This window comes from Anser cygnoides, chromosome 5 (genome assembly GCF_040182565.1).
Source record: "Anser cygnoides isolate HZ-2024a breed goose chromosome 5, Taihu_goose_T2T_genome, whole genome shotgun sequence".
Taxonomy (NCBI): Eukaryota; Metazoa; Chordata; class Aves; order Anseriformes; family Anatidae; genus Anser; species Anser cygnoides.
This window is the reverse complement of record NC_089877.1, coordinates 26,974,449-26,987,150: the sequence shown is the minus strand read 5'-3', so window position 1 is coordinate 26,987,150 and position 12,702 is coordinate 26,974,449. Positions and strand designations below refer to the sequence as shown.

The following is a 12,702-nucleotide window of genomic DNA, read 5'->3' as shown; positions in this document are numbered from 1 at the left end:
CATTCTTTTTTGTTTGTTTGGCTTAACTTATAGAATATTGTATGAGCAAGCTAATTTACATTGCCTTAAGTATAGGACTGGTGTTGTGACCATTTAGTTACAAGAGGTTGATGTAAATTCTCTACCAACAAAATGCTTGTTTTTAAAAGGACTGCATGCAAGAGTCATGTTAAAAAGCACTGGAGTAAAGTGCATGGGTGTTTTATACATACACTGTGAATATAAAAATGCATGAATATATGACATACTATACAGCTAGCTTTATTAGCTAGAACTTTGACATTTATATCCTTTTTTTTTCCTGAGAAATAGGAAAGCTGAAGGACCTAATTCCACAGTGGTCTGGGTGTGGCTTAGGTAGGTCTGTGTTTTAGGGAGGGCTGACAATGCAAGGCAATAAGATTTCCCTATAAAAGAAAAAGAGGTCCTAATTTGCAACCTTAAAACTTTTCAAGGAAAATCAGATCACTTTCTTCAGCCTCAAATTTAAGGGGGGAAAACAAACAAACAAACAAAAACAAAATAAAACAAAACAAAACAAAAACAAAAAAACCACCACTTTTATATCTGTTTTCTAGTATTTATCTAGACTTGAGCCTTTTGTGCAAAACATGCTCCCAACCCTGCCTTCCTTCATAGCCAGTTTGGGTCTCTTGCCATACCTTTGGCTGATCCAGTTCACAAAAATGGAACAAAAAACCTCTCTTCTCTCTTTCTCTCTTTTTGTGGGTTAATCTTTTGCTGTTTTAGTTACCTAAATTGCTTCACTGGCTGTCTTAATAAGTGCTTTCCAGAGAGGGTGCAAGATGAGTTATAGGGTGCTACAGTCTAAAACAGGGAGGAAGACACGGCACAAGAAGAAGGGGAGGTGTGTAGGAATGTGAAGCCATTACCTTAGTCAAAGGGTGTTGAATGGTGCCTATGAGACTTGTGTTTATGTGTGCTGCTTCTAGAAGTTGCTCTGTAATTGTAGTTGCACTCAAGACTATGTATAAATTTAGAGTGCTGTTTGATGAGTTGACAAAGCTAATGTAAACACTTACTGCTGGAAAAAAAAAAAAAAAAGATATGTGTTACGCTCTTGTTCTTTCCTTTCTTCCTTGGTTCCTATTGTCCTATCCCTCTTGTTACTTGTGGTACTGATCATAAGTTTTGGTGAGCTGGTTTACCTCATGAAACCAGCAGAAAATATCACCCCTTTAGAATAATATTTTTATAAAAATAAATAAAAATATATTTTTTAAAAATAATATTTTTAACTACTTTATCATTTAGGATCCTCAGATGGGGAACTATTGTGCTGCACTCCATAAGAAAAATAAAACATGCACACAAATAGCATCTGTTGACTGCAAATCCAAGCTACTAAGCAGAAACATCTTAGTGAAGAGAACAAAGTGCAGACAAAACAAGTCCTTAGTTCTTGTTTACATCTTGCAATGTTAGTACAGATATAAAATATCAGTGCAACTTTCTGAAAGATGTAATACTATTCTGTTTTGTTTCATTTTAATGTAAGATTGAGTGCCATCATTATTACCCGTGTGTCAGAAGATCTGTAACTTTAGGGAAGAGCTTCCTACTTTACTACCCTATAGAAGACTGTAGATATGTCTCTGGATCTGAGATACTCTAAATTTCCATTTTGTTCTGAACTGGAGATGAAATCATTCTTACAGAGCATTGGTTGTACCCCTCTCCTGTAACCTAACATAAGAAATAAGTAATTGTCTATAGTACCGTAGGGCAAATGAAGCATCACCAAGTTTAGGCAACATAAGTGGTATTAAGATTTACAGCTGTAAATTTGCAGTCCTGTTTTGATCCTTATCAGACTCCTCCCATGTCTGAAGATCCAAATCCAAGACTATTGTTCAGATTTGTCTTTGGGGTACTGTTGTGAAACGGTTTCTCTCGCATCGTCTGTATTAAATTGTGTAAGTATCTACAATGAATCTAAGAGTCATGGAGATGTTCAGCTGACTATCAGTCGGTTTGGTTGAAGGTTTTATTTCATGTCAAAAATGTTGGTCTTATGAAAGTCTCTCCAAAGCTTTATTACTACCAGTCTGCAGTACTTAATACTGCAAAGCATTTGGAACCTTTCATTACCTGTGTATTTGGGTAATTTGAGGTATGAATTAAAATATTATTTTAAGTGCAAAACCTTAAGGTTTTGCATTTTAAATAACAAATTGGACTCATACAGCTCTACCCATATTTTATTTTAATTCTCTTTTGCGATTGTTTTAAATCACAATTCTTCACTCTGACTACAGGAATATTCTCCAATTAACTAGAACTGTAACATTTAGCTAAGGCAGAGTGCCTTTATCTGCTTCCACTTTTTCTGCAAGTTCAGTTTCTTTACAGCAAATATTTATGGCAAAAATCTCCTTGTTTCATTACACAAAGTTCTATCAGTAATTCACTTGAAAGTACAGATTTCTGGACCTTCCTGTTGAAGTGCAACTGCTGGCCATGGGAACAGGCCACAGCTTTTATTTTAGCAGGTTAATAGTTAACTGGGAAGAATTTGTATTTCAATGATAATTATTTAGCAATTTTCTCTGAAAGTGGGGCTATGAATTACTGTTCCTATATTTGCATTTAGTAATTCCATTTGAATTACTAAAATTCTAAATAAAAACTTTGGAATAAATTAAGACTTTCAAGAAATAAATGTCCTCAATGTATCTGAATACCTGTCTCAAGGAAAGATGTTTTGAAAGCTTTCACTTTCTGACTGTGCTTCTTTCTTAAGTTAATATTAATAAGTTAATAGTTAATTATAAGTTAATATTTGCACTGAGAAAAATCTAGGGAGAAAATTTTCAGAGTTGCTTTACTTAATTAATAGAGAATGCTACCAATATGTTGTCTTACTAAGTATTATCTGAAGGGAGAGGAAGATTACTGGTGTTTTTAGTAGTTATTTGATTCAGAGCAGGAAACTTAAAAATCTCTGGTTATGACATAGCCTCTATGACTTTGGGTAATTCAGCCAAGACATCCCATTATTCCAGGATGATGACCACACTTTGAGTCAGCAAAAGAGCCTGGGATGGGTCATTTACCATGCTTTCTTTTGTATATGTTAGTGCTGGGGTGTAAAAAGAATGAAGAACTGGTTAGGAGGAATGGTGAAAGCAAGAAAGAGAAGAAATTAGATGAATGGTGTCACCTCAGTCCCCCAGCCAGTGAAAATTTACTCCTTCTGTGATACCTAGGAGTTGTGAGAGAAGAGTATATCTGACAAAAACAGAAACTGAAAGTTAGTAGCACTGTAGAGAAACTGAAAATGTCTGAGCCTGTGCCACTGAAAGGGACAGGACCATTCTCCCTGTGTTATCTTCCCTTCTCCCAGCAGAGGCCTCCTTTCTCACTATCCTTGGCCCCATTGGAACAACTCTAGTGTTTGTCCTTGTTGGTATTTTGAGTCAGATCACTAAGCAAGTTGAAAACTAAACCACAAGGAGAGAGGTGAACAGCTTTTGCTGGTTTAGTGAGCTGAACAGTTCACTAGCAGCCTGATGAAAACCAAAGCTAATACTCCAGTACCTCAATTGCATCCAACACTGTGGGACTGGCTAAAACAGAAGTTGTTGGGAATGGTGAATGAAATTGGATGATGAAGCTTTTAGGTGGGTACAGTAGGTCTAGTTAATTTGGGAGGAAAAGAGAGAGGTTAGGAAACAGAGAAAGGGGAGCTCAAATAGAGAGGGTAGGGAGTCTGGCCTTGGCTAGAATGGAGAACAGGAATGGAGTATCATGAAGTAAGTGTAGCATAGCAGGTTAGAGTTGAGAGGATTATTTTTTGTGGGAAGGTGTGTGAAAAGACCTGTAACCATTAGAACGTATTTCAGTGGATGTAAAGTTACCGTGCTTATTGTGATGTTCGGAGGGCGACTTATGCTCTAGAAGAGATTGCTAAATATAATTCAGATTATTTCTCAAATATATACCCAAGAGCTCCTGGTAATATATTCTAGACATAATAGTAGCTGCATCTATCCCAGCTAATGATTAGATGGAGAATGTTATGTTTGCTTGTTACTGCCAATGGGAATTTTATGGCAGCAGCTTGATTTCCATTAGATGAGAGGTTTCTGTGGACAAAATTGACAATGAGCACTCTGGCAATTTTGTGTGGTTGTCAAAAGTTATGCACTGCTGTTTGAAAACATGCCAACTGTTAATGGCTACCTTCAGGAGATCCATTTTACAGTCTTAAAGTATAATAAAAGTGCTTCAACCTATAAAAGGCTGTTTACTGTAATATGGATAAATACTTGAGTAAGTATTATCCTTAAATTGGTCTAAGATCAGAATCCTTGTATGTCAGTCCTCAAGTGTTTTTAAGGGAATAAAAAGCATAAAACTATTTTTATCATGGTACTTCACATGCTGGTGGCTGGAGGAACAGTTTTCATAATCGTGCTTTGAAAGCTGTCCTACTCGTTATGACTTTCAACTTCCAGTAACATTTTTCTGGGTTCATTTGTGTTTTCAATGTAAGCACAGCTTACTTCCATGTGAACTACAATACTCTGATTCTTCAAATATAGCAGTTATATAGTCTATTTAAATTTCCAGCATTAAGGTAGCAGGCTGAAGTATCATTTGTGTAAGCCTTAGTGTTTGGATTTGATTGACTGTATTAGAATTAACCAGCAAAAAAATAAATATATATATATAAATCTATCTCCAGCACTAATGCGAAAAGATTTGTAATTGAAAAAAGGGATGCATGCAATGTTTTGTCCTAGATATGTAATGAAGGTAGCAAAAATAATGAATATAGAGTTACTATTTGAATTTTATTTTGTCTTTTCCTAACCTAACTCTTTGACTCTTTAAGATGAAAAGGGATGGCCAAAGTCAGTAAGAGAATTTAACAACACCTTGTGATGTGTTCCTGAACCATGGTTTTTGAAAATGAAGTTTCATATAAACAAAACTATGTTTGAAGGCTCTTATAGTAGGAGACAGGTGATATTATATTGTTTTTGATGTTCCTTTTATAAGGAAGGGAAGGGTTTATAAATATCTTCTGTAATTGAAGTGGTTCAGAGAATTACTAATTAGCATTTTAAAAGCACTATAGCATTCTGTCCATAACTAGTATGCACTTCATGAGGTAAGTTTGCATATAGATCACATGGAAACATGACGCATAGTTTCTCACAGGTAATTCACATGAAAGTAATATACATTGAGTGTGTTGCTTCACAAAAAAAAACAGCTTATTCAGAGTCTGTGTACTTTGAAGATTCAATAAAGAAGTTAAAGAACTAAGACTCTTAGGTAAAAACAGAATTACATGAAACGAGAAAAGAGAATTTATCACAGAAACTCAGGATTGTTTAGGTTGAAAGAGATGTCTTCATTTGATCTAATCCCCTGCTCAAGCAAGGTCACCCAGAGCAGGTTGTCCAGGACTGTGTCCAGCTAAGTTTCAAATATTTCCAAGAAGGGGGACTCCACAATCTCTCTGGACAACCTGTGTGAACGCTCAGTCAACCTCACAGTAAAGAAATGTTTCCTGATCTTCACATGTCATTACATACTTTTTAATGTGTGCTCGTTGCCGCTTGTCACTGGACACCACTGAAAAGAGCCTGACTTCCTCTTCTTTGTTCCCTCCCATCAGTTATTTGTACACATTGATAAGAATCCCTCCTCTGAGCCCTCTCTTCCCCATGCTAAAGAGTCCCAGCTCTGTCAGTATCTCCTCTTATGAGAGAGATGCTCCAGTCCCTTAATCATCATCCTAGCCTTTGGATTGGACTTTCTCCAGTATGTTCATGTCTCTTGTACTGGGAAGCCCAGAACTGGATGTGTTACTGCTGATGCAGTCTCACTAGTGATGAGTAGAGAGGAAGAAGGATCGCCTTCCTCAACCTGTTGGCAATACTCCTAATAATGCAGCCTAGGATTCTTTTTTTGTCACGCAGGTGCATTGCTGGCATTCTTGTTCAGCTGGCACTCATGTTCAGCTTGCTGTCCACCAGGACCTTGAAGTCCTTCTCTGCAAAACTGCTTTCTGGACAGCTGGCGCCTAGCATATGCCAGTGCTGGGGTTGTTCCTCTGTAAGTGCAGGACTTTGTACTTCCCTTGGTTGAGCTGCATTAAGTTCCTGTCAGCCCATTTCTCAAGCCTGTTGATATCCCTCAGAGTGGCATTAGAACCCCCTGGTGTATCAGCCACTCCTCCAAATTTTCTATCATATGCAAACTTGCTGAGGGTGTGCACTATCCAGTTATCAGGGTCAATGAAAATGTTGAACAGTAATGGTTCCAGTATTTTGTCCTGTATATTTTTTTTCCTCCAACAGGGATTAGTCCCACTGATCACAAACCTCTGGGCCTGGTCATTCAGCCAGTTTTTAATCCTGTCCATTTATCTAACCCATACTTTGTCATCTTGTCTGTGATGATGTTACAGGAGACAGTGTCAAAGGCTTTATTAAAGTAAAGGTAAACAACAGCCACTGTTTTCACCTCATCCACCACGGTAGTAACCTCACTGTAGAAGTCAAAGAAGTTGCCCAAGCATGATTTCTCCTTTGTAAATCCATGCTAGTACTCCCCATCATGTTTCTGTCCTTCACCTGTTTGAAAATGTTTCCCAGGAGGATTTTCTGCATCATATTCCCAGGGACTCAGGTGAGAATGACTGGCCTGTAATTTCTTGGGTCTTCCTTCTTGAACATAGAAGTGATATTTGCTCTCTTCCAGTCCTCAGAAACCTCTAACAATTGCCATGACCATTTAAAGATAATCAAGAGTGGCCTCACAATGACAACGGATTGCTCCTGCAGAAACCCACAAGTTGTGGGTGCAACCTGTTTGGTCCCATGGACTTAAGTACATCTAGTTTGTTTAAATGCTCCTTAACCTGGTCCTCCTCCATCGAGGGTAAGTCTTGCTCCAGAATTCCCCTCTGGTATCAGAGGCCTGTGATTCCTGAAAGCAGGTTTTACTGGTAAAGACTAAGGTGAAGAAGGCATTGAGTAACTCGGTCTTCTCCATGTCATTTGTCACCAGTTTCCCTGCCCTATTCAGCAATTATTCAACTGATGATTTTTCATGATTTTCCAAACTTGAATTGAGTTTCATCTCAGTTTTTCTAAACAAAATATGACAAATTTCTAAGATTAATTATTATAGTGATATTCAAAAGTTTGGAATCCAACCTTGGTCTTAATAGAACCAATATAGGTGTACACACCTAGGAGGAAACAGTCATGAGTTCTATTTTTCCCTCAGAGTTTTTCCTCTGGATTATCATCTCTGCAAAATCCAGTTACCTTCTCAGTGTTGTCACTAATATCAATTTCTATTCCAAACTTGTTTCTTTTTGCCCAATCTAAAGCCTAGACATGTTTCTAACATGTTACGGAATTATGCTACCTGAAGTCTCAGTATGGCTGAGATAGAGGTAATTATTTCTGAGACTATTCCAGATACTGCTTTTCTGTATCATAGTGCATAACATGACTATCCCAACTGCCACTTAGGTCTGTAAGATAGATATTTTCTTTGATTTGTACTTCTGTTGTGCCTTCGGTAGACAGTTGCAGTCTAAAACTAAAATTTTCTGGTTAAGTCTCCTTTTCCTTCTAGATATGTGATCTTGTCAACTGCTTTAATAGGTTCCAACTAAAACTACAGTAGGTATATAGCTCTTTCATGGATGTTTGTTTTGCTATTATGTTCAATGTACTTGTCATAGTTTGACTGTATCTTGATTTCTTTAAAGGACATCATTATATCTTGTGAGTCTTACAACACATTGTAATGATAAGAGATCATTAATACTTCTTCCTAGTGAAGCCAAAATCTTTTTTATATTACTGTAAACAATGTTAGCCAATGCTGCATTAAAATTGTACATTCATAACAGTTTGAAATGAATGTAGAGAAGAGTGGTAGTTCAAGACAGTCTGAGTTAAAAAGATCCTCTGAAGACTGACTTTCAGTAGATGCTGTGAACAAATAGTTCCTGTTTTACTTGAACGACTTCTCAGCATGACACGCTTAAGCAATAGTTGTATTTTCATCTCTTTCTGTAACGTGACTCTCTAGTCAAAGGCAATCAGTGAGGGGAAAGCAAGTGAATTAAATTGGAATGAAACAACAGAGACAGCTTAATGTTTGATGCTGGTCACAGATTAACAATTTTCTGTTTCATGGGTGGGAGAAAAGGCCAAAGCATTCACACTGGTTTACAGTTTGTGCATTTAATTTAAGAGGCTTACTGTAGTGAAATGGGACTTTTTCATCAGTATAAAAAGAATGTCTTGAAGTAAAATACTGAAATTGTAGAAGTTGTAATTTATTAAATCTGTAGTTGTAATTTGTTAAATCTGTATGTATTCTGTTGTCAGTTTAAAACAAGTAAATAGAAATGATTCTGCTGACATTCTTCTTGATGGGTCAGGATTATATACAAGCTGAGATCATATTCAAGTATTTACCTGTGTAAGTACAAATTAATAATATATACAGGAATATTAAAAAGCTGCTATAGCTACTCTTTGGTATTTTGTTTCTCAAGAAATGATGTTGAACCAAATCAAACTTGTAAAAATGGTGGAAAAAAGCCCTGTATATTCCCTTCTAAAAATGTGCTCAAAATTATAAGTAATGAAAATGAGTAAAGATGCAATTTCTGTGCATGTGGTTTATCATTATCAGTAAATAATTTTGAATAGTATTTCATGATTTAGATGTGACATTAAATCTAAAATAACACACTTAAATACTTATAAGTAGCGAATATTATTTAGAAGCACCTAAAGCTTTATCTTAGCCATAGTTTTAAAATATTGCTCCTAGTGGATTAATGATGTATTTAATTATTTGTGTCAGAGGAATTTTTCTTTGGGATTAGATTATGACTACCCTTGAATTTAGATACTGGCAGCCTCTTACTCCCTGGAAGTGTTTAGGTTTTTCCAGAGCATAGTCAAATATCTCCTCAGGATTGAACGTTATATTTCTTGGGAGGGTAGGTCAGAGAAAAGACAAGACTTGTTGGATACATTCTACCAGAGGTATTTCAAAGACTGAGTGAAATTACTCTTTACCAGAAAAAGAGGTGCACAAGGAAGGAAAGAGAAATACTTCACAATCCCTCACCTTGGTGATGTTCACTATATACTGCCTCCTGGAGTTTCCTGGGCAATAAAGATTTTGATGAAAGTGTTAAAAAAGAGAACTGTCATATTTTTGGCCTTTATATATATATATATATATATATAACATGTTCGATATTGCAATGAAAAAGCATATGTGACATCTCCATGCTTTAAGTACACTGAGTCTCTCTGAATAGTTTAAAATGATCTCTTAAGTGTTTCTTTGTCATTAGTACACAATCTATTTATACTAACTGGGTTCATTTAAAACTGCAAAGATTATGAGCATTGCCAAGTGTTTTGAGAGAGTGTTTTGGCAAATGTGTGGCTGTGATGGCTCTCATTTCTCTTCAGTATGTTGGAAAATGAAGGTGGAAAAACTTTATTTATGTACCAAAAACAAAACAAAACAAAACAAAAAAAAACTTGATAAAGGCATTCCAGGTTCCTAATTTATAACTTTCCAGCATTTTCTGTCTTAGTACGTCTACCTTCTGTGTAGAAAATACTTCCTGATTGTCATACCTGTAAACTCGATTCTCTCACCTCAACAAAGCCACTGAATGTTTGTAAGAGAAAACAATTTTCACTGGGTGTACAAACTGTAGTATATTGTTTCTTGCTCTCGTTTTGGTGACAGAAACAGAAGTGAAAATAACAACTGTTGTACAGAGGAGTCTGGCCAATAAGAAGCTAGGACTTCTATGAGCATATGAACTCGGTCATTATTGAGGAAGAAATAGCACAGGGCCTAAAATGGCGCCCTCCCATTCCTGTGGCCGCCACGCGCACCACGCAGGTGGGCAGTGTGAGGAGCAGGCCCTGTCAGGCCTGGGCTCGGCAGCTGCAGGCCTCGCCCTTGAGTCCCAAGCTGCGCCCAGCAGCTTTAGCCGATATTAGCTGCAAAATACCAGTTCCTTCTGTGTGGCCTGGGATGCTAATCATGCTTCAGATTAGAATAGGGGGTCTGATTTATATTGTCAGTATATTTATAACAAATAGCTTGATTTCTGTGTCTAGAGAAACTTGACCATAAGAGAACCACGAAGGCAGACTCATCTAAAAGCTGCAGAATTTTCTGGAACATCTTACGGTAAATTATGAGTATTAGTCACCAGAAGCCATTCCAAGTTCTTTGGGGCACTTACTTTTAAAAAAAAAAAAAAAAAAAAGCTTAGTTTATTTTTGTGCAGCACTAAAATCACCATTTTGTGTATCCTTTGACTAGAATTTTGTTAATATCTACCTGGGTAATATTTAATGTGATAAAAGTGAAATCTTGCAGTTTAGTCTTTTGCAAAGACTAAAACTTGGTTCTTTTCTTTACTATATAAGTTTTGTACAACCCGAGATGTATACGTAACCCTTCAAGCTGCTGGCATTGAGCCATTTCATGTGATGATAATTAAAATCTAGAGGTCACCTTCTGTAACTTTCTTCTAGACTATATATATGTCTAGACTATATATATGTGTTAGTAATGTAGTTATCCATACATTGTATACTCGTCCCAGTGTTTACAGATTTTTGATTCTTCAATACGAGCTCTGTTTTATCTCAAGAAACTAAAATAGTGAAATAAGAATGCATTGAAAATCTATATTCTATTTTGAAGTGCATACGTTTTTAAATGTATATTAAAATGAAATTACACATATATTTTAAATAGGTTTTACAACTTAAGCTTCAGATATATTTGATATAGTAATGCATACCAGTCAGGTTTTTTCTTCTTTTTGGAAAATGTCAGCTTTTGTTTTGAACAAACATACAAACAAATCCCACTTTGTTTTTTATTTATTTATTTTTTTATCAGCCAGATAGCAGCCTTCTGAAAATTATTTTCTAGGTGATAAATAACCCCCCACTAATTTAACAGATGACATTCTTTGGTTTTTAATACATCTTTTTACATAGGCAGAATCGTCTTGCAGAAGACCTAAGCATTTATTCATAATGCTTTTGTACTCTAATTTTCTCTTATATACTGCTTTCATGGGATATTGAACAAGTATTTTTTGTACTAGTTTACCACAACAGATTATTTTTTTTTACATATGACATAAAGTGAAACTGCAGTTTTTGATATTATGGGTAAGGTAAATACCACCATATAAACTGCCAAGAAAGGCTTGCACCTTTCTTTCTTATGATTCATTTGTACTCTACTTTTGAACTTGTTTATGCAAATTATATTTAACTAGGGGAGAAAAAAAAAAAGTTGTCGTCCAAAGCTCAGAAGAAAAATGCTAGCACATACTTCTTCAGCTTTTTACTTGTTTCAAGAGTCTTCTACTTTTCAACCTTCAATCTTCTAGTGATGTCACCTAGTTTATAAGGCAGTTTTTCATTTCAGTATTTTTCTTCTGTTTTTCCAAGTCATTGGGAAAAAATTCCCAACTTTGTTGCTTAGCTTGACAGCCTTGAACCATCCTGAGGGTTTTTTCTCTTGTCTACGGATTAGCAAAAGAGGCCAATCCTAATTAGCCCAAAGAACCATATTTTTCTTCTCATCAGGCACTGAATGTTTGTTCAGTCATTTTCATTAAGGTGACTGGATAACATTTAAACTATTTCACCCTACAATCTCTGCAAAAGATTTGTTTCTGTTCTCATCAGCTTTTGGTGGCCAGTAAGAGCTTAGGGTTTATAGGCTTCTGAAAGGTTTTGTTCAAAGGTTAGCAGAAAACAGGCTATAGTCTAAAGCTGGTTGAAATTTCCAGTATGACATAAAACTTAGTGAGAGAGATCTCTTTTGTTAAAGAGCTACCTTTGTGATAGTTAAATCCAGTGTGATTACTTTCTTCTGTAACACTTCCAAAAGGAAATGCTTTTCATCATGCAGATGTCTTTTATTAAATTTAATTTTGTTTTGTTTTTGTTTTGTTGTCTTCTGTGGTATTTCTGACCACACATTTACTTTCAAATCCAACATTTTTCCCTCCTCTACTTAATCTTATTTCAGTTAGAGTAATGTGGATGCTTTATATGAGAACAGTCATGTAGGGTGTGTTCACATTGCGTTTCTGGTCCACGCTAGCAACCTGCTGCTTTTCCAGTTTGAGAGTTGCTGGCTGGATACTCATGCTGTTCGAAGGGCTTCTGAAGCTTGGACAATTCTTGTGCAGTTGCAGTTGCGGAGATGTGTGCCCAGACCTCGTACATCTGTGGTGGCAGGGCTGATGTGACACATCTTCTCACACCCCAGTGACTTGCAGTCATTCCACCCTTGCTGCACAGAGGAAGGAGTTTAGGCTTTTCGTCTTGTGGGTTAGGTGTGATTCTAGGCTTAAAGGGGATTTCAGACTATAAACAAGGATAGCCTGGGCTTGAGGCATTAATAATGTGGATGGTCAATGAGACAGAGATAAAAGCAGGTTCAATTAACTTAGTAAAGTATGTTGCAGCTCTGTCATCAGAGAGGTGAATTCTCTTAGGTGTAACTCTCATGAAATTGATGTTAAACGTGCAAATTAGGCTGACAGCTGGGTGTTCCAGTGGAACAAATGAAAAGTTCCTTGGAATTCAGGTCTGCTTTCACTGTTTTCACTGCTAA

The 12,702-nt window shown here is 36.4% G+C and overlaps 1 protein-coding gene across 1 annotated transcript in view; it reads left to right on the top strand.

Annotated features, from left to right (window-relative positions):
* LOC125182184 (formin-1-like) overlaps positions 1-12,702 on the top strand; it is a 48,242-nt gene that overhangs the window by 15,838 nt on the left and 19,702 nt on the right. The gene's annotated exons all lie outside the window — the stretch shown is intronic.